Below are 26,324 nucleotides of genomic sequence, written 5' to 3'. Positions count from 1 at the left end.
TCATCTGAGCTAATGGAGTCAGTTCCATGTGTGGACTAGCTCCGCTGTGTGTGCAGTTCAGAATTTTCAACTCGCTGCTCTATGGGAAAAAATGGTGTTGGAAATGGGTTGGCTAAGTCACTTGTCTTCGCTAGCACAGATAAAAAGCACTCTGAACGGTCCTTTTTCACTAGGGTTCATCTGAATTAATGGAGTCAGTTCCATGTGTGGACTAGCTCCGCTGTGAGTGCAGTTCAGAATTTTCAACTCGCTGCTCTATGGGAAAAAATGGTGTTGGAAATGGGTTGGCTAAGTCACTTGTCTTCGCTAGCACAGATAAAAAGCACTCTGAACGGTCCTTTCCCACTAGGGTTCATCTGAGCTAATGGAGTCAGTTCCATGTGTGGACTAGCTCCGCTATGTGTGCAGTTCAGAATTTTCAACTCGCTGCTCTATGGGAAAAAATGGTGTTGGAAATGGGTTGGCTAAGTCACTTGTCTTCGGTAGCACAGATAAAAAGCACTCTGAACGGTCCTTTCCCACTAGGGTTCATCTGAGCTAATGGAGTCAGTTCCATGTGTGGACTAGCTCCGCTATGTGTGCAGTTCAGAATTTTCAACTCGCTGCTCTATGGGAAAAAATGGTGTTGGAAATGGGTTGGCTAAGTCACTTGTCTTCGCTAGCACAGATAAAAAGCACTCTGAACGGTCCTTTTTCACTAGGGTTCATCTGAATTAATGGAGTCAGTTCCATGTGTGGACTAGCTCTGCTGTGTGTGCAGTTCAGAATTTTCAACTCGCTGCTCTATGGGAAAAAATGGTGTTGGAAATGGGTTGGCTAAGTCACTTGTCTTCGCTAGCACAGATAAAAAGCACTCTGAACGGTCCTTTCCCACTAGGGTTCATCTGAGCTAATGGAGTCAGTTCCATGTGTGGACTAGCTCCGCTATGTGTGCAGTTCAGAATTTTCAACTCGCTGCTCTATGGGAAAAAATGGTGTTGGAAATGGGTTGGCTAAGACACTTGTCTTCGCTAGCACAGATAAAAAGCTCTCTGAACGGTCCTTTCCCACTAGGGTTCCTCTGAGCTAATGGAGTCAGTTCCATGTGTGGACTAGCTCCGCTGTGTGCGCAGTTCAGAATTTTCAACTCGCTGCTCTATGGGAAAAAATGGTGTTGGAAATGGGTTGGCTAAGTCACTTGTCTTCGCTAGCACAGATAAAAAGCACTCTGAACGGTCCTTTCCCACTAGGGTTCATCTGAGCTAATGGAGTCGGTTCCATGTATGGAGAAGCTCCGCTATGTGTGCAGTTCAGAATTTTCAACTCGCTGCTCTATGGGAAAAAATGGTGTTGGAAATGGGTTGGCTAAGTCACTTGTCTTCGCTAGCACAGATAAAAAGCACTCTGAACGGTCCTTTCCCACTAGGGTTCATCTGAGCTAATGCAGTCAGTTCCATGTGTGGACTAGCTCCGCTGTGTGTGCAGTTCAGAATTTTTAACTCGCTGCTCTATGGGAAAAAATGGTGTTGGAAATGGGTTGGCTAAGTCACTTGTCTTCGCTAGCACAGATTAAAAGCACTCTGAACTGTCCTTTTTCACTAGGGTTCATCTGAATTAATGGAGTCAGTTCCATGTGTGGACTAGCTCAGCTGTGTGTGCAGTTCAGAATTTTCAACTCGCTGCTCTATGGGAAAAAATGGTGTTGGAAATGGGTTGGCTAAGTCACTTGTCTTCGCTAGCACAGATAAAAAGCACTCTGAACGGTCCTTTCCCACTAGGGTTCATCTGAGCTAATGGAGTCAGTTCCATGTGTGGACTAGCTCCGCTATGTGTGCAGTTCAGAATTTTCAACTCGCTGCTCTATGGGAAAAAATGGTGTTGGAAATGGGTTGGCTAAGTCACTTGTCTTCGCTAGCACAGATAAAAAGCACTCTGAACGGTCCTTTTTCACTAGGGTTCATCTGAATTAATGGAGTCAGTTCCATGTGTGGACTAGCTCCGCTGTGTGTGCAGTTCAGAATTTTCAACTCGCTGCTCTATGGGAAAAAATGGTGTTGGAAATGGGTTGGCTAAGTCACTTGTCTTCGCTAGCACAGATAAAAAGCACTCTGAACGGTCCTTTTTCACTAGGGTTCATCTGAATTAATGGAGTCAGTTCCATGTGTGGACTAGCTCCGCTGTGTATGCAGTTCAGAATTTTCAACTCGCTGCTCTATGGGAAAAAATGGTGTTGGAAATGGATTGGCTAAGTCACTTGTCTTCGCTAGCACAGATGAAAAGCACTCTGAACGGTCCTTTTTCAGTAGGGTTCATCTGAATTAATGGAGTCAGTTCCATGTGTGGACTAGCTCCGCTGTGTGTGCAGTTCAGAATTTTCAACTCGCTGCTCTATGGGAAAAAATGGTGTTGGAAATGGGTTGGCTAAGTCACTTGTCTTCGCTAGCACAGATAAAAAGCACTCTGAACGGTCCTTTCCCACTAGGGTTCATCTGAATTAATGGAGTCAGTTCCATGTGTGGACTAGCTCCGCTGTGTGTGCAGTTCAGAATTTTCAACTTGCTGCTCTATGGGAAAAAATGGTGTTGGAAATGGGTTGGCTAAGTCACTTGTCTTCGCTAGCACAGATAAAAAGCACTCTGAACGGTCCTTTCCCACTAGGGTTCATCTGAGCTAATGGAGTCGGTTCCATGTATGGACTAGCTCCGCTGTGTGTGCAGTTCAGAATTTTCAACTCGCTGCTCTATGGGAAAAAATGGTGTTGGAAATGGGTTGGCTAAGTCACTTGTCTTCGCAAGCACAGATAAAAAGCACTCTGAACGGTCCTTTTTCACTAGGGTTCATCTGAGCTAATGGAGTCAGTTCCATGTGTGGACTAGCTCCGCTGTGTGTGCAGTTCAGAATTTTCAACTCGCTGCTCTATGGGAAAAAATGGTGTTGGAAATGGGTTGGCTAAGTCACTTGTCTTCGCTAGCACAGATAAAAAGCACTCTGAACGGTCCTTTTTCACTAGGGTTCATCTGAATTAATGGAGTCTGTTCCATGTGTGGACTAGCTCCGCTGTGTGTGCAGTTCAGAATTTTCAACTCGCTGCTCTATGGGGAAAAAATGGTGTTGGAAATGGGTTGGCTAAGTCACTTGTCTTCGCTAGCACAGATAAAAAGCACTCTGAACGGTCCTTTTTCACTAGGGTTCATCTGAATTAATGGAGTCAGTTCCATGTGTGGACTAGCTCCGCTGTGTGTGCAGTTCAGAATTTTCAACTCGCTGCTCTATGGGAAAAAATGGTTTTGGAAATGGGTTGGCTAAGTCACTTGTCTTCGCTAGCACAGATAAAAAGCACTCTGAACGGTCCTTTTTCACTAGGGTTCATCTGAATTAATGGAGTCAGTTCCATGTGTGGACTAGCTCCGCTGTGTGTGCAGTTCAGAATTTTCAACTCGCTGCTGTATGGGAAAAAATGGTACTGGAAATGGGTTGGCTAAGTCACTTGTCTTCGCTAGCACAGATAAAAAGCACTCTGAACGGTCCTTTTTCACTAGGGTTCATCTGAATTAATGGAGTCTGTTCCATGTGTGGACTAGCTCCGCTGTGTGTGCAGTTCAGAATTTTCAACTCGCTGCTCTATGGGGAAAAAATGGTGTTGGAAATGGGTTGGCTAAGTCACTTGTCTTCGCTAGCACAGATAAAAAGCACTGTGAACGGTCCTTTTTCACTAGGGTTCATCTGAATTAATGGAGTCAGTTCCATGTGTGGACTAGCTCCGCTTTGTGTGCAGTTCAGAATTTTCAACTCGCTGCTCTATGGGAAAAAATGGTGTTGGAAATGGGTTGGCTAAGTCACTTGTCTTCGCTAGCACAGATAAAAAGCACTCTGAACGGTCCTTTTTCACTAGGGTTCATCTGAATTAATGGAGTCAGTTCCATGTGTGGACTAGCTCCGCTGTGTGTGCAGTTCAGAATTTTCAACTCGCTGCTGTATGGGAAAAAATGGTACTGGAAATGGGTTGGCTAAGTCACTTGTCTTCGCTAGCACAGATAAAAAGCACTCTGAACGGTCCTTTTTCACTAGGGTTCATCTGAATTAATGGAGTCTGTTCCATGTGTGGACTAGCTCCGCTGTGTGTGCAGTTCAGAATTTTCAACTCGCTGCTCTATGGGGAAAAAATGGTGTTGGAAATGGGTTGGCTAAGTCACTTGTCTTCGCTAGCACAGATAAAAAGCACTCTGAACGGTCCTTTTTCACTAGGGTTCATCTGAATTAATGGAGTCAGTTCCATGTGTGGACTAGCTCCGCTGTGTGTGCAGTTCAGAATTTTCAACTCGCTGCTCTATGGGAAAAAATGGTTTTGGAAATGGGTTGGCTAAGTCACTTGTCTTCGCTAGCACAGATAAAAAGCACTCTGAACGGTCCTTTCCCACTAGGGTTCATCTGAGCTAATGGAGTCAGTTCCATGTGTGGACTAGCTCCGCTATGTGTGCAGTTCAGAATTTTCAACTCGCTGCTCTATGGGAAAAAATGGTGTTGGAAATGGGTTGGCTAAGTCACTTGTCTTCGCTAGCACAGATAAAAAGCACTCTGAACGGTCCTTTTTCACTAGGGTTCATCTGAATTAATGGAGTCAGTTCCATGTGTGGACTAGCTCCGCTGTGTGTGCAGTTCAGAATTTTCAGCTCCCCGCTCTATGGAGAAAAACTGGTATTGAAGATGGGTCGGCTACGTCAATTGTCTCCGTTAGTTCAGATAAACCCCAGTGGGAACGACCCTTAACACGCTGAACGACACACGTACTTTTTAGACAATCTCGTTCAAGCCACGCGCTTCGCTTAAAAGCGCTGGTATTGTAGAGCCAATGATTTGTATCGCGGTAGAAGATAACAATAAGTTGTGAAAAATAAGAAGCCTCTGAAGTACGAAAATATTGTAAATTATGTTATTATAAAAATGCAACAGAAGCTGGTAGAAAGACTAAAAGAGTGTTGTCACATTTTGTAATAGCTGTAATGAAGAACCGTTTTTATGTTTACCGTGTTTCAATGAAATCCAATGAATCAAAATTAAGTAGATTTTAAATAAATTTTATGTAATTTCATAAAACAGAGTAAATTTTAGAGTTATATATCATGTTACACGCTGTCAGCCAGCTGCGGTCGATGCGGCCTAAACGAAAAGGTCTAGTGTCAGCCACAAACGGCTGACGCAACCTAAACGGAAAGTTTAGTGCAGCCACAGATGGCTGACGCGGCCTAAACGGAAGATCTAGGGTCAGCCAAGGATAGCTGACGCGGCCTAAACGGAAAATTTAGTGTCAGCCAAGGATAGCTGACGTGGCCTAAACGGAAAATCTAGTGTCAGCCACAGATGTCTGTCGCGGACTAAACGGAAAATCTAGTGTCAGCCACAGATGTCTGACGCGGACTAAACGGAAAATGTAGTGTCAGCCACAGATGGCTGACGCGGACTAAACGGAAAATCTAGTGTCAGCCACAGATGGCTGACGCGGACTAAACGGAAAATCTAGTGTCAGCCACAGATGGCTGACGCGGACTAAACGGAAAATCTAGTGTCCGCCACAGATGGCTGACGCGGACTAAACGGAAAATCTAGTGTCAGCCACAGATGGCTGACGCGGCCTAAACGGAAAATCTAGTGTCAGCCAAGGATAGCTGACGCGGCCTAAACGGAAAATTTAGTGTCAGCCAAGGATAGCTGACGCGGCCTAAACGGAAAATCTAGTGTCAGCCACAGATGTCTGACGCGGACTAAACGGAAAATCTAGTGTCAGCCACAGATGGCTGACGCGGACTAAACGGAAAATCTAGTGTCAGCCACAGATGGCTGACGCGGACTAAACGGAAAATGTAGTGTCAGCCACAGATGGCTGACGCGGACTAAACGGAAAATGTAGTGTCAGCCACAGATGGCTGACGCGGACTAAACGGAAAATCTAGTGTCAGCCACAGATGGCTGACGCGGACTAAACGGAAAATCTAGTGTCAGCCACAGATGGCTGACGCGGACTAAACGGAAAATCTAGTGTCAGCCACAGATGGCTGACGCGGACTAAACGGAAAATCTAGTGTCAGCCACAGATGGCTGACGCGGACTAAACGGAAAATGTAGTGTCAGCCACAGATGGCTGACGCGGACTAAACGGAAAATGTAGTGTCAGCCACAGATGGCTGACGCGGATTAAACGGAAAATCTAGTGTCAGCCACAGATGGCTGACGTGGCGCTCAACGTGTTAACGTCCACGGCCGAATGTAGTAAGATGTAGTAAAGCAACGACGTAGCCTGAAGGACGGACTGAACTTACCATTAAATACTGGTTCTACCTCATTTACATAAAACGCGATACTGAAACCTCACTCTGGCAGGGAGATCTAGATGGAAAATAAGAATTTAAAGAAAAGGGTTTTCAAAATTGAAAATAACTATTAGAAAATTTAAATAATCCTTACATTTTTTCTAGTTTTTATCTTTATTATATTTTTGAGCAGTTTGAAGCTAAACTTGGCCTGAATTACTAGATTCAAAGTTCGAGACCGAGTTATACTAAAACTTCAGAAATAGGAATACACATTTGAAAATGATAATTTAAAATGATTGTGATTTAAATTCCATTCACAAGATAATGAAATTAAAATTCTGTAATGAAAATTCACTTCTATAGAAAGCATTTATTTACATAGCATTTGCAATTGTTAAATGAGATTGCTTGACTTAGAGAAATGGGAGAAATAAAGACACGAAGAGAATAGGGAAGAGTTCCTCTTGAGAAAAATTACGAGTCGGTGACGTCACATGCTCAAATATTTCTCGTAGGGAAGAACAAAATGTTTAGAAAGTAACCTTAATTTGTCTATCAAAGGGGTAAAAAAACATATATTAGTACCCAAAAGACTAAAAAACATAAAAACTGCCAAAAATGTGGTTGTATTAGAATGATGGGAAATCTAGTGATCAAACACACAGAGGGGGCATAAAATAATGTTTTCGATTAAGTAAAAAAAAATCTTGATTAGAAATAAAAGCATTTTAACTTTATACCACTTAATATCTAACTAATATATATCGAATTTTGGAACTACAAATCTTCGCGTCTCTAACACATCTGAAAGTTTAAACAAAGCTATTTGAAAGAAGATTTCTCCTTGCCTTATTACATTTTAGATTTTATCAAACCAAGTTCTCTTAAAAAATTCGAAACCTGAGGCTTGTCTTATACAAATAACACGTACAAAAGGACTCATTTCCTATACATTCATGATTTAAGATCAGCCTTCCTTTCCCAAACTTCATCCTCAAACTTTCGAAAAAATTTCGAGATAGATTTTAACAGCGTTCTAAACAGGTATCCTGTTAAAACAAAGGAAACCAAAATAAATAAATAAATAAATAAATAAAAAATAAAAAATAAATAAATAAAGATAACATAAAAACAAAAGAAACCGTATAATCTGATAGAAGATGATTCTCACTTCAGTAGGTTTCAGGAAGAAATGAAACGATTCCGCGTTCGATGGAATTCCGGAAAGTTTAAAATGATCTGGAATTGGAAAATAGAAAAGGCGGACGTTGTCAGAACGCCTAATAATACTATTTACTTTATTAATTTCGTTTTGGCATTTTGCGTCGAAAACTTCAGAAGTCTGAATCACTTTTCAAATTGTTGCCACCGAATATTATCGCCCTGTACTATATTTAAAGAAATTAAATAATGGAGAATCTGCATAAATGTATGTATGTATCTGGCATTGTGATAAAACAACGGTACCTAGAGCCATCCAAATCTGAACAACGGAAGTCTACATCCGAATATGGGCAACTAGAAGCCCAATTTTGAAATTTGGAATTTGTTTTATTTATCTAATTCATATTTTGTAAAGCATTGAGAAGTTTTTCATTAAGAAACTCAACGATTTCAAAACGAGCAATGGCAACATTGTATAAAAAAAAAAAAAAACATTTTTATCTCCAGCGCGCGAAAAGATATGCTAAAGATCTGATCTAAAGATATGCTCTTTTTAAATTATTTTGCGATATTGCTGTTGAATTGAATTTTACGGTTTAAGTGCAAAGAACATGCTATTTAATAAATAAAGGTAACACACAAAGCGTTAAGGGGACTCATACACCTTAAAACCCATAAGATCTTCGAATAGGTGACCGTTGCAAGAACTGGGATAACTTATTTATTTTAATAGCAATTACCTCCAACTTTTCAAACGTTGACTACATAATATGCTTTCTGAAATAGTCATCAGAAAGTTTCTGTTGCCACAAATATTTTTATAATTTAATCCGCTTTGTGACAACATTTTTCGTCATGTTTCCACCTTGCGCGCACAGTTTAAAATATTCTGTTGCATAATTTAATTCCATGTTTCATATATAGCTTTTATAACATTTAGAAACTACTGTGAACCTAAAATTCTAAAAACTTCATGTTAAATTTTTATTTTATTTGGAGTCGAGTTTATAAAATGTATTTTATAAAAAAAATTGTAATGTTTTCGTCCATAAAATTTTTCAATGTTAAAATATTTATTATATTTTTGGATCAGTTAGAAAATAGTGCCCATATAAAGAATTCCATCAAATTTGAAGTATGTGCCATTAGCCATTTTTAAAATATCGTGCGCGCAAGGTGGAAAAATGGCGAAATATTTCGTCACAAAGAGGATTGAATTACAATAATATTTGTGGCAACACAAACTTTCTGGTTACTAGTTTCCAAAGCAGCTATATTATGTAGTCAGCTGTAAAAGGTTGAAAGTACTTGTTTTTAAAATAAATAAAATATCCCAATTCTTGCAACAGTCACATATTCGAAGATCATGAGGGGTTTAAGGTGTATGAGCCCCCTTAAAAAACCCTTTTTGGGCGTAATATAAAATCTGAAAGCTTTAAGATTTCTTTCTTATTATATTTCATCTGTACCCAATATTTAATAGCACCCAATTATTTATTTTGAGTTATTTAGGATGCCGAAATGAAAGTAATTTATTATATTTTTGAGCAGTTTGAAGCTAAACATGGCCTCAATTACTAGATTCAAAGTTCGAGATAGAGTTGCACTAAAACTCAGAGATAGGAATACACATTTGAAAATGATAATTTAAAATGATAGTGATTTAAATTCCATTCAAAAGATAATGAAATTAAAATTCTGTAACGAAACTTCACTTTCAAAGAAAACATTTATTTACATAGCATTTACAATTGTTTGCAAATAAAGTACCAAACTGCGAAAAAAAAAAAAAAGGCTTAAAAGAATTTATAGAGAAACACAGCCGAAAACAATAAAAAGGAACAGTTTGCTTGTGCATATGACAACAAGGAAGACAACAATTTTGATTTTATTCTTTCTGTTCAGATCCTAAAAGAAGAAAGATCATAAAAACACTGATTCTATTCACAAAATTTCTTATTTTAGGGGTTCTTTAAGTTTTTTTTTTATATTCTTGACATTTCCTACCGGGAGCAGATTTTGAATTTGCTTTACGATAGGCTCTGCACGAACTAAAATAAGATTTTAGTACAGCACTATATTCTAAAATGTTTATTTCCTATTTTACATGAAGTTCGTCATAAATAATAAGAAGCAACGGTTGTAAAAAACAGCGTTTGCCCTTGAATAATTTAAATATTTTGATTTTTTCCTCTTCTAAAATTATTCAAAAAGAAAGAAGGGAAATTTAAAAGCATTCATGTTTTAACCTCGCACCAAAATTTTGTTGAAGTTTTTTTAAGTTCTTGCTGACCATCACAGGTTACCAATCCTGTCTTGGAGGTCCTTCTACTAACAATTTTTTTTTCTCTTTTTAACTTTATCACTAAGCACCGCTTTCTTCGCACGTAAGCTGCATGCAGCTCAACTGAAAAATTATATACTTTTTAAGAGCAACACACATTTAAAATACTTTACACAGTGTGGGCATACATTTTTCTATTTTCTTTCAGTCTTTTCTCAGTTTATCACATCAATGTTCAAGTTTCTTACTAAGATGACTTACAAATTTTTTTGTCTTTTATTATAAACATTTTATGTGTTTTCTTCGCCCTTACATCAAGAAATTCAAAAACAAAAATCCACGAAATATTTAGGAACAACGTATCTTTAGAATTCTCGAAGGAGTGTTAGGGGTTACGATACATTTCGTTTTAACATTTGATATATTACAGAGACTGTTCACACACATTTTAGACGATGTATATTGTATTCACAAAACTAAATTACATAAAATTCTTGTGTTTTAAATTTTCTATTTGACATCCCTTATTCTGAACTATCTTTCGACACCGCAATTTCCAGGATAATAATGCCTTTTAAAGTGGCAGAACAGGTATTCTATCCCATTCCTCCCGAACAGCTTTCCAGAGTCCTGTTAGGGTTTTGGGACAACGTTTGGATAATGAAGTTTTTCAAAGTCCGAAAGCACAAAAATCCATAGGTGACACATCGGGAGATTCAGCAGGGATATCAGTGAAGGGTATGGCCTTGATACCAGTTTTTTGTTCCATTTCGTTTAAGGAAATTTACAGTGGATATTGATGTGTGACTGCTAGCTTTGTCCTGATGGAGTCTCACAGACAGATGGATGGCACTGTGGGTAAAGCGATGGTATTTCATTCAGAAAAATTGGAGATAAAATATATTCCCGATAGTATTTGGAGTTAATCTTGACATTCTTTTGCACTCTCTTTATTTTTAACTTGTCGTTATAAGAAAAACCAGCAACCATCATGAATCCCTTAGAAAAACTTTCTTTCGATTCTTTGAACTATGTACTTAAATTTTTTCTCCCCTTTTATGATAATAAATGGCTCTTTTCTTTGTTACAATCTTTTAAATACACTCATGCTTCAGCTATTGTGACAATTAATTTCCATTATTCTTTGGATAAGTGTTTCTCACATAGAATTCTGCAGCGTGGCCTGCGTCGAGCGATATGCTTTGGAAGAAGACGATGCACATTGCGTTTTTTCGCTTTCTTAAGATTTAAATCAACGTTTATCATTTTCTTTACAGTGGACACCGAGCATTTTAATGATTTTGCAACTGTCCTTGGACTACGGGGATTTTCCTTTAACATTAAACAACGTACCTTTGCAACAGTCGAAGACGTCAGTTTTTTCCTTGGAGACTTGTTTGGAATTTTTGTCCTACTTGAGGCTCCAATTTGACGTTTTTTCTTTTCTTGTTGATGATATTACGTATCGACGCTTTAGATATCACAAAACCATGACTCTCACATAGTGTTTGGATACCGGAGTATGCATATTTCTCTTCGGAAAGAGCGTAAATGTAGCCTTCGAACCACTGCTTTGTTAAATTCGCCATTTTGATTAAAAACAAAACTTTCAAGCCACAGACGATAATTTTGACTTTTAAAAACATAGTACAATTGCAATTACTTCTTTTTCAGCAAACGAATTTTTATTACCGCTTACCAAAATCGTCTAAAAATGTACGAACAGCCTCTGTATGTCTTTATAAACTCGCTGTTTGCACGGACAGCTGCCTATTATAGGCATTACATAAAAAATAGGAAAAGTATATAATAATTTTAATGAGCCCAACTACTGTAATTCCATAAAAATATTTAATATTCCTGATTAGATATCATGATTTAAATGCATTTTTACTTAAATTAGTCATATTAAAATGTAGAAAAACTAATCTGGAGAATTGTGTTTATTGATTTTAGTAAATCCCTTAGGTTGTTACTCAGTAACCTTCAAGATTAAGTTTGAATGCTAACTATCTTAATTTTTACTAAATGGAAGAGCTCTGCAATACGGAAATAATAAATAGTTTGTTTGATGTAGACGCAACACACTGCTTTCAAATAGCAGAATTTTTTGATTAAAACTGATCAGATTTTATATTACACACAAACGGCGTTTTATTTTTATATGCACACACATACACGTTTCGATAGCATTTCGGTTAAGCCCCTTTCAGTTAAAAATATTTAAAAACAGCATATCTTTAGAATTTCTGATGGACAGTCTCGCGCGCTGGAGATAAAAAATGTTTCATTCCGTACAGTGTTGCCACAGCTAGCTTTGAAATCGTTGAGTTTTTTAATGAAAGTTCGTTAATGGTTTACAAAATATAAAAAAAAAATGAAACAAATTTCAGAATTTGGTATTCCAGGTGCCTATATTCGAGAGGAGGACTACGTTATTCAAAATTGGATGGCTGTAAGCAGCTTACTTTTCCCACAGAGCAAAAAACATATATATTCATGCCGATTCTCTTTATTATTTAATTTCTTTAAATATAATACAAGGCGATAATATTTGGTGGCAACAGTTTGAAAAGAAATTCGACGCAAAAAGCCTTTTCGAGACTAACAGCTCTTCTGGGCTAACGCCACTTTGTACTAAACATGTTACATTTTGCCGAATGGCAACAGTCTTTCTCTCAGAAGGTAAATTTTTTTGTCATCTGAAGATAAAATTTGTTTTTCCCTGATGATAAAATTTGTTGTACATTTGATTGTTAATTAAAAGTTCATTAAATCTGTACAAAATAGAAATTAAATCAAAAGCAAATTCGAATTTCAAACTACGATTTTAGAGGTGCGTATGTTTGTGTGGAGGACTACATGTATGAAAAATTACGCGGCTCTAGGTGCCGTCATTTTCCCACAGCCTGAGGAGCATATGCAGACTACAGTGGGCAAAGAAACACATTAATTGGACAGATGATCAGTGGTCACAAGTTATATGGAGTGATGAAACTAAGATATCGTTATTCGGTAGTGATGGGCGAAAATATGTAAGACGTAGAATAGGAGAAGAGCTACATCCTGACTGCGTTCAAGCAACTGTGAAGAACCCAGTTAGTGTTATGATTTGGTCATGCATGTCAGCAGATGGTATGGGTCGCCTTCATGTCATCGATGGGAGACTGAATGCCAGAGAAAACACTGACAGTATTCTAGAACCAAACCTTCTACCTTCCATCACAGATCTCTTTCCCAACAATGCTTCGTTTATTTTTCAGCAGGATTCTGCTCCTTGCCACAGGGTTAAAATATCGAAAGAACAACAGAAGTTTCGTACAAAGAGCATTCAATTGTTCTCATAGCCAGGAAACAGTCCTGACCTCAATACTATCGAACATTTGTGGCACCGTTTGAAAACTCTTGTCCGAATGAGGCGCCCATCAAATAAAAGGGAACTAATTGAGGCTATATTGTTTCCTGGCATCATGTAATAACGAAAGAAGAGCTTAAAATTCTTGTCAACTCAACGAAACGTCGATGTGAAGCTGTAATTTAAAATAAAGGGTACCTTACTAAGTACTGATAACTCACTGCAATCATCACTATCTAATGTATATAAAGGATACCCTACTAAGTACTGATAACTCACTGCAATCATCACTATCTAATATATATCGATAACTATTATCGTTTAACGTTTTTGTATTGCAAATAATTGAATTTTGTGTTTTGTATTGAATTCAGTAATAAATTCTCTTTAAAATGATATATACAAGTTTGCATTTTGTGAAACGTAACGTTTTCTATAAGCATACAAATTTCAAAAACATAAAAATTTCCAAAAGTGTCCACAATTTTGGCCACCACTGTATATGTACAAACAGATTCTTCCTCATTTAATTTTATTTTTAAATAATGCACGGCGATAAAATTTGGTGGCAACAATTTGAAAGCTATAAGGACACAAATATAATATAGACCAAAAGCGAGTTTCGACAATAATACAACTCCGGTGTCAATAAATGTGAAGGTTTTTTTAAGTTTATTTGTTCTGCTCCACATATTAAATAATTTTACGTACCGATAAACCCGCTTTTTTAAGTTTCCCCATTATGGAAGCCTTTTAATTACGATTTTATAAAACTTAATTTTCTTATTGATAATTTTTAATTGTAACTTAAACCTAAAAATTTAATTTAATAGTTTCTCTCTAGGAGGAATGCATAAACCTGTTGCATTATTATTTTGTTTACTGTGTAATATTTCTCATTTAAGCGTAACTTAGTTTAACATAAAATCTGTTAATACTTTAATCTGTTAATACACTTATCGAATATAGCAGTATGTACTAAATATGGATGAATGGATTATTCATTTAAACTTTCCACAGTCTCAAACCAAATGAATAAAATGCTCACTAAATGAAATGTTTGGAATAAAAACTTTATATTTCGTAAAGAGAAATATTGAAAAATTTATTGTTTTATAGTATAATAGTTAAATATAACGTCTTTGAACTTTTACAATCCAAAATCATTCAAGTGAGCCTTTGGGGACAAACAGTTATGCTAGATTGACACAAGTTGTCTGCATTTGACAGTGGTATTCAGATGTTTTCCCTTTTAGAGCTGCCAAACTGAATGAACGTAGTCGCTTTCTGACATTTTCTGTCGGTAGTTGGAATATAGCAAAGTATAGCTGAATAAATACAGTCTTTAACTTCTAAAAGAACTCCTGAACAGTTGTTAAAGCATAGTCATGCACAAGATGATTTTGAGGTCCAGACAAATTTTTTTTTAAGTATCATGGTGTATTCACAATGACACGGAGAAATTTATCTTTGAAACACAGTTTATTTACACTAAATATTTAGAGTTGTGATTCAAGCAGGAAGCTAAGAGAGAATGTTTCTTAGATTAAAGTAATACATTCGAACACGGCTATAAGGAATCTCCGGATATAACGAACGAATCTTCTAATTCCGTCCAAGTTTCGATAAACTTAATGTTATTTTACAGAGGCTGTTCGTAGAAGATTTTGGTAAGAGGTAATAAAAAAATTGTTTGCTGCGAAAGAAGTAATTGCAACTGTACTATGTTTTTAAAAGTCAAAATTATCGTCTGTGGCTTGAAAGTTTTGTTTTTATGCAAAATGGCGAATTTAACAAAGCAGTGGTTCGAAGGCTACATTTACGCTCTTTCCGAACAGAAATATGCATACTATGTTATCCCAAAACGATGTGAGAGTCATGGTTTTGTGATATCTAAAGCGTCGATAGGTAATATAATCAACAAGAAAGGGGAAAAAAAAAAACGTCAAATTGGAGCCTCAAGTGGGGCAAAAATTCCAAACAAGTATCCAAGGAAAAAACGGACATCTTCGACTATTGGAAAAGTACGTTGTTTAATGTTAAAAGAAAATCCCCCTAGTCAAAGGACAGTTGAAAAATCATTAAAATACTCGGTGTCCACTGTAAGCAAAATGACAGACGTTGATTTAAATCTTAAGAAAGCGAAAAAACGCAATGTGCATCGTCTTATTCCAAAGCAAACCGCTCAACGCAGGACACGCTGCAGAATTCTATATGAGAAACACTTATCCAAAGAAAAATGGAAAACAATTGTCACAATAGATGAAGCATGGGTGTATTTAAATGATTGTAACAAAAAAAAAGAGCCATTTAATATCATAAAAGGGAAAAAAAAATTTAAGTATATTGTTCAAAAAATCGAAAGAAAGTTTTTCTAAGGGATTCATGATGGTTGCTGGTTTTTCTTATAATGGCAAGTTAAAAATAAAGAGAGTGCAAAAAATGTGAAGATTAACTCCAAAGGAACATATTTTTTCGTCAATTTTTCCGAATGAAATACCATCGCTTTACCCACAGTGCCATCGACCTGTGAGACTCCATCAGGACAAAGCTAGCAGTCACACATCAAAATCCACTGTGAATTTCCTAAACGAAATGGAACAAAAAACTGGTATCAAGGCCATACCCTTCACTGATATCCCTACTAAATCTCCCGATGTTGTTACCTATGGATTTTTGTGCTTTCGGGCTTTTAAAAACTGCATTATCCAAACGTTGTCCCAAAACCCTAACAGAACTCTGGAAAGCTGTTCGTGAGGAATGGGATAGAATACCTGTTCTGCCACTTTAAAAGGCTATATTATCCTGAAAATTGTGGTGTCGAAAGATAGTTCAGAATAAGGGATGTCAAATAGAACATTTAAAACACAAGAATTTTATGTAATTTAGTTTTGTGAATACAATATACATCGTCTAAGGAAATGTGTGAACAGGCTCTGTATACTGCTATAGCGACCTTTCAGGAGTATGGAATTTGGATATAACGAAATATATGTGCATATACCTAATTGGAACATGTTTTGCATATTTCCCATTTTTTCCGAAATTTCTGCAAGTTTGGAAGAAAATTTGCTAATTCTTAATATCATCGGTATTTAGGATGTTTGGAACCATATTCTGCTCGTAAAGTAAAACATCTTTCGGAATTTTGCTTTACGGATAGAATAAAGATCGTTTATAAATAGAATATGTCAGCTTTCCTTTTACCTTCACCTCCAATTTTCTGTGCGTTCTATACAAAGGCTGTATAAAACATATGTGAATTTAATTCCCTGAGAACGAAGACACAATATGCATATCTTAGTACATCATATGGCATATATGACCATCGAAGCAAAGAATATAAACGGGTGTCTTGATTACATTCAAATTCTTGGATTTAGCTATATAAAACTTTGTTCAAAATTAATGGTTCAACCTTGGCTGCTTGACCCGCCAACTGCCCAGCGGTAAAGTCCCTGAACACTGACAGTTCGGTCCGAGGTTCAAATTCCGCTAAAGGGATTGCCTGCACGGTCGTTTTCGTGGTTTTACCCATGTGTAACGTGTTAATATGAGCTAGTTTTCATTAGAAAGTCCTCCACGAAGGCAACCTCCTTTCTGCGCAATGCCTTAGTTCGGAAAACGTAAATAATAACAATAACTTTAGCAGCTTGTTCAAGGTTGTTTCATGAATTTTGAAATTTTTGTTATTCTGGGATAGAGATGTGATCACGAGTTTGAAGCGTCACTACAGGAAGCAGCTAGTTTCAAGCATTCTGGGTAAACACAGAGGGCGTTTACATATTTTAAGAACGAATTCGATAAACGAATTTTAAAAAACAGCTATTTTGCAATAAATATTCCTAGCAACAGTTTATTATTTGAAATGATAAATATCGCCTACTACTATTAAATGCATTCTTCTTTCAAACCGTTGCGTGTAATCAAGCTGTGGATTGAAGGATACGATTTTACATTTTCCGAAGAGAAATATTCCATAACTTAAAAAATCTGATGTGTACACCACATGACTTCCTTGTACGGAATATTAAATTATAAGCATTTTTCTTGCATTTCATTTAAACGTATTGGATTGAATTAAATCTACTTCGCCGATAGCGAATAAAGTACAATAGAATAAATGCATTCTTTTAAAATTCACTCTAGTATTTGTTTACCATAGCGACACTCTGGCGCTTGATTCACTTAACAGTATTATATTTCGTTCATATTATAACTCAGAATGCACAAAATTTATATCATTTAAAGAATAGAATTATCTAATCCTTGCCACATGTTCTATTCAAATACCATGATAAAGCTAGAACGATGTATAAAAGAAATTTAGCAAACAAAACATAAAAAGAGACAGTTTTTCACAGACGATTGAGTATTTCTCATTCAATTAATTCAGTTCTCACTTCGCGAGATGGCAAAAATACACAAAAACTCAAAGTATCTGTATTAAAAATTACGAAGTAAATCTTAAACACTTATTTCCTCGAAAAAATTCCAGAAAGGATTAAGCATGATTTAATTCACAATAATAAATGAAGGCGTTATCTTTGTTCTTGCAAAGCTACGTTTCTCTAGATTGGCAACAAATCCTCTAGTCTGCTGTTTCATATATAAACAAGCAATGGCCGCCATGAAAAAAAAATATTAGGCTTAGCGGCACTTAAACAACTTTAAAATTATTGATAATTCTAAAAATATTGCATACAGATTTACTACAAGCATAAAAACCTTAACCGGAAGATAAAAACAACATAATTCAATCATTTTTAAAGCAAAAAATGTACAATTTACAAACATATAAGAGTAAAGAAACTGAGATCACTGAGCCGGGTAACAGAGTGGATATATATATAAATATATTTATATACGTTTGGTGCGGCCAATTGCAACCAAAATGCGAGGTGCACATCTACGTGCTATAGCAGTTCTATATACAAAATTTCAACGTAGAGAGGCTACTCGTTTTTGAGATATGCGAGATACGTACGTACGTACGTAGATACGTTCGTACAGACGCCACGAAAAATTCTCTTCAGAATTCATTTTAAAGCAGTTTTATAATTTTTTTGGAGGAAACGAGTCTTTTATTTTGTCCTTATGTACCGATATCATGTGAAAACATCGTTAAATTGCATTCGATAGCGGTCAAAATGGATATTTTCGTTGAAATATGCTGCCTGAAACTTTTCGCGATTACAATACTTCCTTTTTACTTTGTACAAGGAAGTAAAAACATTGTGAGATGCATAGTGTTAAAAATTCTAGATGCAAAATAAGCAACATTCTTAATCAGAAAGGAAAAAACCGTCAATCATTAATTCTGTATAATCGAAAAAGGTATTTATAGGAAGGAAAATCATTGGTAACAAGAAAAATCCGCTCACTCAGAAATCAATTAAAAGTTTTTAAATAAATCTGTAGCAAGAATAAAAAAAATTAAAAGGTTTCAGATTTTAAATTACATCCAAAGAGACGTTTTTTCAACGTTTTGTGTGTTACCTTTATTTATTAAATATCGTGTTCTACGAACTAAACCATAAAATTCAGTTCAACAGCAAAATAATTTTAAAATAAGCATATCTTCAGAATTTCCGATACAGTCTCGCGCGTACGAGATAAAATTGTTTTTTGGTTTTCCTATAGTGTTGCCATTGCTCGCTTTGAAATAGTTGAGTTTTTATAATCAGACATTCACTGGAGTGTTACAAAATATGAAATTGATAATAAAATAAATTTCAAATTCAAATTAGGGTTTCTAAATGCGCATATTCTATGGAAGCTTACGTTATTCAAAAGGAGAAGTTTACCTGCTTGGAAAAAGACAGAAATATTAAAAAATATTGTAAAGCATTAAAAGATAATGTAAATGTGACAAATGAAGGTAAAACATAGGGTGCGGGTGAATTTTAAAAGTTTAATTGGATATAATGCATAAATTATTCTCCCTATAACTTTGAATCACATACCAATTTAAGATATGCTTCTATTTGTCATATTTAATATTATGAGATTAAAAATAGTTAACAGATCCGAAATTGTTATCTAGTGTTTACAAATTCATACATAAAGTTAATTTGCTGTTTCTCATAGCCATGTGTTAAAGGTAAGTTTGAAGAACTTTAAATTCGGTTTTCACAAAACAAATTTTTTCGCAGTTTGTATGTCTTGAAAATGCTCCATGCGACTTATTTTTAACTCAAACGGAATGATATTTGGAAGAAATTATTTTGTTATATGGTACAGTAGAACTGTGCACGCATTTTTGGATATGAGGTTATTAAGAAGTTTAAACTTGTAAAATAATGTTTAACAAAAGGTGATATTTTTCCTAAAATTGGGTTTAAATTCACAAAAATCCTTTTTAAAAATTTTTGATTCATCATATTCAATAACGGATACACAAAAACGTTTGTTAAGTCTTTATGACTAAAAGGAAAAATTAGGAAAAAATATTGAAAATTAGAGCGTAAGGAGCATTTTTAATCTTTAATTAAAATAATTATTTGTTTTAAAAATTTTTAATTTAATAAATTGAAATTTTGAACATATATATTTATAAACTGATGTTAAAATATGTGTATGTGTAAACATTCTTGTTGAAAACACAAAAACGTAAAACTAAGTCCACCATGATAATGAAGACCTAAATAAATGACCATATTTATGATAATAAATGACCATTATTTATGATAATAAATGACCATTATTTATGATAATAATGATTCATGGTCATCATAAATGACCATTATTTATGATAATAAAGACAAAATAAACTCTTTGAAAGTGGAAAGAGTTTATTTTGACAGTATTTTATTTAATTTCGTGTTTCTAGTTGTGCATGGATTACTTTTGATATGCGTTCAAAATGAAAGTTAGGACCAAATGTAAAATATATTCATAACTGTAAAAAAGTTTCAGTTCATATACTGGAATGTAATCCAACATGTTATTTCCATTTAAGCCAACTCAAGTAATTTTATTAAAAAATTTGAACCAGTAGTAAAATTATTTTTTTAATAAAATGTAATAAAAATTAGTATATTGTTTTTAAATGTTTTTTTCTTCACAAATAAACTTAACTACCAGAAATTGTGTAATTATCTTAGTCGAAGTCTGCATAAAATTTTTGGATCTCATTAATGACCTCCATCGAATGCTGCGTGAAACTTTTTGCTGCTTCCCCCCCCATGTTTAACGTGAATAAGAGACAGCTTCACTTAGCGATTTCTCCACGAAGGCATCCTGTCTCTAGCCAACAGATAGCTCTTTTATGCACCTTACCGTAATGCTAATTTATTATTCTTAGCAGTACGGCTTTCTGAAAGAAACCTCCTCGAGAATTCTTTTCTGCATTAAGTAGCTACCAAATCTCGAACTGTTTATTATGTACTGAAATAGGTATGAATATATATGTGCCCGTCACAGTCATCTAGAATGCTTTGTTTTTATCATATGCAAATCTAATAATTATTTTAATTAAAAGTGTAAAACAGATACACTGAAGTGCATTTTCATTAAGAAAGAAATTATTTTAATGATTTGATTATTCTAATGATACTTAAAGCCTAATGATATGAATTTCTAGGGAAGATAACATTGTGCATTATATCTGATTCGTCCACCTATTAAATGCATTTAAAAACATAAAACCTGGTATTATTTCTTAGGGATATTTTATTAAAATAATCTCTCTAATAATTAAAAAGTAAAATAAAATACAATGATGCAAAAACAGAGGGGGAGTTTCGTCTTATCATAAAACATGATTAGGAAAAAAAAAATGGCGTTGCTTGGTAACGACTCTTCCCCCCCGTCCTCTTCTGAATTAATACAAGAAGAATACTCTAAAGGATACTGGAATGTATAATACACAATGAGAAATACTTTTTGTTAAGTGTCTCAAATGAATATTCTTGCACTGTTTGCATGTAGGGAAATTAAAATTTCTCCTGCAGTTATTCTGTTTTATTGAAGAAGTTTTGGATTGCGTTTTATCGTCTCACGGTTTAGTAGCTGTTATTACAATGCACCTAGGTATTCTTAGGTTCAAGAAACGTTTGCTACTGTCACTGTCTAAGACATAAATTTACTCTGAAATCTGTATCGGAATTTATTGATTTATTGATTTTCACTTTTGTAACTTGATGGAATTCTTCTAGCAATTATTTAAAAAAATTTCTATTAAATACCTAAAATCATACCAGAGTGTAAAAATATTTCTAGGTTTTTACTTCCTTTGTACGAAATAGAGGAAGTACTATAATCGCGAAAATTTTCGGGTATCCTGTTTCAACGATAATACCATTTTGACAGCTACCAAATGCAATTTAACGATGTTTTTGCGAGACATCTCTACGTAACGGTAGAATAAAAAACTTTTTTTCCCCAAAACGAATTGCAAAATTGATTTAAAATGGATTCAGAATAGATTTTTTCGTGACGTATGTATGTATCTCACATAACTCAAAAACGAGCAGGCTTAGAACATAAAAATTTTGTATATAGGACTGCTATAACATGTAATTGTGCTCCTCCCGTTTTTGTTGCAATCTGCCAAAAGTATATATGGAGTCCGCCGATAACATCGCGGCAAAAACATCGCAGATGAAAACGTCGCGGAGAAAACAACGCAAGGCGAAAACGTCGTGCTACAAAACATCGTGGGAGAAAACATCGCAAAAAGAAACCAATACATATATACCAATACAATATAAAACACCAAATACAGTTAAAAACAATTAAAATAAATTTTTTTAGAATTAAAATTACAGTTTCTACACAAAAATAAGCAATTCGGTCAGCGGAAAAAAGGCGAAATTTTCAGTTCCCAAAACTCAGAGTTTACTTTTTGATCCCACTCGGCTTGACTCTCAAGGTGAAGAAGCTGACTTAATTCACTCTTCTGCTAAGTTTCAAATGTAAACAAATATGGTTGTTAAGTTAAGCTTAGCCGCACATAAACAACATTTAAATTATTAAATTCTATAACTATTGCATGTAGATTAATTAAAACTCTTAACCGGCACATATGAACACTATAATTCAAACATTTTTAAATAAAAAAATACACAATTTACCAACATATAAGAATAAAAGAGGCTAAGCTCACCCAGCCCAGTAACTATATATATATATATATATATATATATATACTGGTTACAGCTGAAAACATCGCGGACGAAAACGTCGCGGAGAAAACACCGCAAGGCGAAAACGTCGTGCTACAAAACATCGTGGGAGGAAACATCGCAAAGAAAAAACATCGTGGTACAAAATATCGTCATCGAAAATAAAGCGGTTCAAAAACTTCGCAGTTTAAAAACATCGTCGTCGAAAATATCTTGGTAAAAAAATAAAGTATCTACAAATCATCGCATGACGATAATATCGCAGACATGCTTTTTTTCAGGCTTTAATAGTAATTGTAAATGGATATTCCTATAACGATTGAGCGCAAGATGGAAAGAAGGATAATTTTTACTTTCATATTTTTTATTAACTAGTACATTTTTGCTGATAAAGTAAGAAGGAAACTTAAGCATAGAAAAGTAATGCAACCTATAGCACTTAACAGAATTTTAAACCGACATAGTTAACTAACAAAGGTCATTAATAAATTACTTAAGCTTTTACTAGTAATTTTTCATGAAAAGTATAATCTAAAAAAAGCCTGAAAAAAAATAAAGCATGTCTGCGATGTTATCGTCATGCGATGATTTGTAGATACTTTATTTTTTACCACGATTTTTTCGAAGACGATGTTTTCAAACTGCAAAGTTTTTGAACGGCTTTATTTTCGACGACGATATTTTGTACCACGATGTTTTAGACCTGCGATGTTTTCTTCCACGATGTTTTGTAGCACGACGTTTTCGCCTTGCGTTGTTTTCTCCGCGACGTTTTCGTCCGCGATGTTTTCAGCTGTAACCAGTATATATATATATATATATATAGTTACTGGGCTGGGTGAGCTTAGCCTCTTTTATTCTTATATGTTGGTAAATTGTGTATTTTTTTATTTAAAAATGTTTGAATTATAGTGTTCATATGTGCCGGTTAAGAGTTTTAAGTAATCTACATGCAATAGTTATAGAATTTAATAATTTAAATGTTGTTTAAGTGCGGCTAAGCTTAACTTAACAACCATATTTGTTTACATTTGAAACTTAGCAGAAGAGTGAATTAAGTCAGCTTCTTCACCTTGAGAGTCCAGCCGAGTGGGATCAAAAAGTAAACTCTGAGTTTTGGGCCCTGAAGAATTCGCCTTTTTTACGCTGGCCGAATTGCTTGTTTTTGTGTAGAAACTGTAATTTTGTTTCTAAAAAAAATTATTTTAATTGTTTTTAACTGTATTTGGTGTTTTATGTTTTTCTGTATGTTTCAATTTTTAATGAAGATATTTTGAAGTTTTATATATTTTTATCTTGCAGAGAAGACACTGAATCAGTTGAATGAGAAAATACAGCTCTAATGAAATTCTAGGAAATAAGTTTAAATGAAATGCAGGAAAAATGCATATATTGGGTCAGTCCATAAATTCGTGCGCATTTTTTGGTAAATTTTAAAATAATATTAGCAAACAAAATTTAACATTTTAATAAATTATATAGTTCCCTCCATTATCTACAATGTCTCGCCATCTTACAGGCAGCTTTTTTATGCCTTTGTTGTAAAAGGACTCTAGTTTTAATGCAAGAAAACTTGAAAGTTCATTGTGTACATCCTCTTTAGAATTTAATTTTTTCCCAGTAAAAAAAATTTATAAGGCACGAAATAAGTCAAAATCACTCGGGGCAATATCTGGGGAGTAAGCAGGATGTGGCAAAAGCTCCCAATTAAATTCACTTATTTTTGCTGCGTTGTTCGAGCCGTATGCGGCCTAGCGTTATCACGATGAAACAACACTTTCTTGATATTCACCCATCGTGGACGTTTTATGATCCATTCTAATTTTAGACGGCAAAGTTATTTTTGGAAATATTTGCCTGTGTGTAATTTTAGTAGCACTATGTACTATTTCTATTTTGTTTATTTTGGGCATTTATATAATAATTTTTATGTAATGATCATTTAATAATTTTGTTGTGCATTTTTAATTGAATTCGATTAACATTTGGTTTCTAAAGGTACCTCAGTTAGAACCTAAGATATAGACATAAAAAAAAAAAAAAAAAAAAAAAAAAACTTCCCGACAATTTTTCAGTCAAAACCGCCATCGCCAAGTTGGTGATATTTGATGATTTCTCTCCATCTTGGCGACGTTTTGAAAGTTTATAAAAAAACTATTTTTTTGGAAGACCTAGGTGTGATATTTTAGAAGTTTCCCTGAAACGCTTACCCTCCCCTTTGAACAATTCTACGAACAGAACACCGTGAGGTACTGAGAATTAGTTTTCAAGGAATTTCCATCATGCCTTCGTGTGGGATCTCATGGTATAAGAGGCAGAAGATCCTTGGCTCTAATTCTGGCAAGGACCCAAACCAGCGTCCGAGGGCTAAAGTCGTTGGACACTGGTAGTTCGGTCCAGGATTTGAATCCCACTAACGGACTGGCTGCATGGGCGTGTTCGTAGAGTTTCCCATGTGTAACGCGTATACGAGCCAGTTTCCCTTAGAAAGTCCTCCACGAAGGCATCTCTTTCTTTAAGCAGATAGCTCTCGAGGCTTTGCTGTAATCACATAAAACCAAACCAAACCAATTCTGGCAAGGTCATAGCTGAATTTTCCCATTTCTTGTTTCGGAAAACCTCTAGAAGTTTACTTATTCCCTGCAAAGCTATGCGATTGTATTGAACTTGCTATGCGAGTGATTTCAGGAATTTATATGTTATCTGAGTGTTGAGGAAAATTTTGCCTTATACCTGATTTTCTGTCTTTGGATTATTTATAGTTGTTTATCTTTCCTCAGAACTGTTATTTATTTCAATGAAATCTCCATTTCTTCCTCTTCACTTGGTACAGTTGTTACCGTGAAAGACCGACATTGGAGAATGTCGACTTTCACCGGAGAATGTCAACATTCACCAAATACGTCGGTGAAAGATCGAATATTGCACTACATTCTTGTGTTTTCGGACCCTCAACGGTGTATGTCGACGATCACAGATATGCTCTGGTGAAAGTCGAAAAGAGAGGTTATAAAGTGCCATAATAGTTTAAGGTGTTGCAATAAATGAGATTTGAATCACATAATTTAGTAAGTTTTTTATTACTGTTATTTTATTTTCTCATTGAGAACGTACTGTATAATTAAGTTGTTAACTTCTATTATTTTCCTTTCTCATTTTGAATGTATTGTGTGTGTTAGGTTCTCATGTTCTTAAGTTCTTATTTCACGTTTCAAGTGCGTTTATTCGCGACTGAATGACGGAGAAGAAAATATAATATTGTTATATGTTCAACGTTCACCATTAGTACATGGTGAATGTCGACATTCACCGGTGTAAGTCAGAAATAAGAGTATTTGGAAAATATTTCGGACATACACCAAGAGACTATGTGAATGTTGACATTCACCGGTGAAAGTCGACATTCTCAAGATTTCGGTGTTTCACCGTAACATAGTTATCAAGGAGATCTGTACGAAACCTTAGCATACAACAATAGTTAGTTTTTAAACTAACTTTCCTGATTAATAGAGAAGAATTAAACTTCATTAACACAACTCCAACACATAACGAGATTCAGAGAGTCCTTCTAAGTCAATTTTCCTTCAAGTTCAAGAAGTTTTCTTTTCTTAAATGGTCTTTTTTTTTCCCTTGAATAGACGACCCGTGCTGTATTTAATCCCGCCAAGAGAAAAGGGAAGTAGAAAGGGGGGAAGATAAAAGTCGATAATGGGGATCTCTAAATTCCTGGAATGTTTTTACTCATTTAGAGGTGCGCTAATGCAAAGATATTCAGACACGCTTTACATCAGAAAGCACGTGAGGTCCGTGGGATTATTTTTGATGGCACCCTCCCACGTGGATGCATGTGAAAATTAGATTACGCCATTATTATCGCTCCTGTGAGTCTATGTCTTCTTGACTGGAGCCATTGTAAGAGAAGTGCATTTTCGAACGCAGCTGCGGTGTTAGTCAACTAAGCACACAAAGTAAATTTATCATTTTTTTTAGGGTTTTTTTTAGGGTTGGTTAATTTATTCTCGTTAGCAGACGGAAATTTCGCATGGTTTAATCTCAGCCTCATCTGCCATTTATTGAAGATATATTCTCTTCATGTCTGCTTTCAT

The 26,324-nt window shown here is 35.3% G+C and overlaps 1 protein-coding gene across 4 annotated transcripts in view; it reads right to left on the bottom strand.

Moving 5' to 3' along the window:
- The window catches only part of LOC118187013 (cGMP-inhibited 3',5'-cyclic phosphodiesterase 3A-like), an 881,882-nt gene that overhangs the window by 60,958 nt on the left and 794,600 nt on the right, over positions 1-26,324 (bottom strand). The gene's annotated exons all lie outside the window — the stretch shown is intronic.

Source organism: Stegodyphus dumicola, chromosome 8 (assembly GCF_044657685.1).
Source record: "Stegodyphus dumicola isolate Sdum_Otavi_A_Nest chromosome 8, ASM4465768v1".
Classification (NCBI taxonomy): domain Eukaryota; kingdom Metazoa; phylum Arthropoda; class Arachnida; order Araneae; family Eresidae; genus Stegodyphus; species Stegodyphus dumicola.
This window is presented reverse-complemented; position numbering and strand designations above follow the sequence as displayed.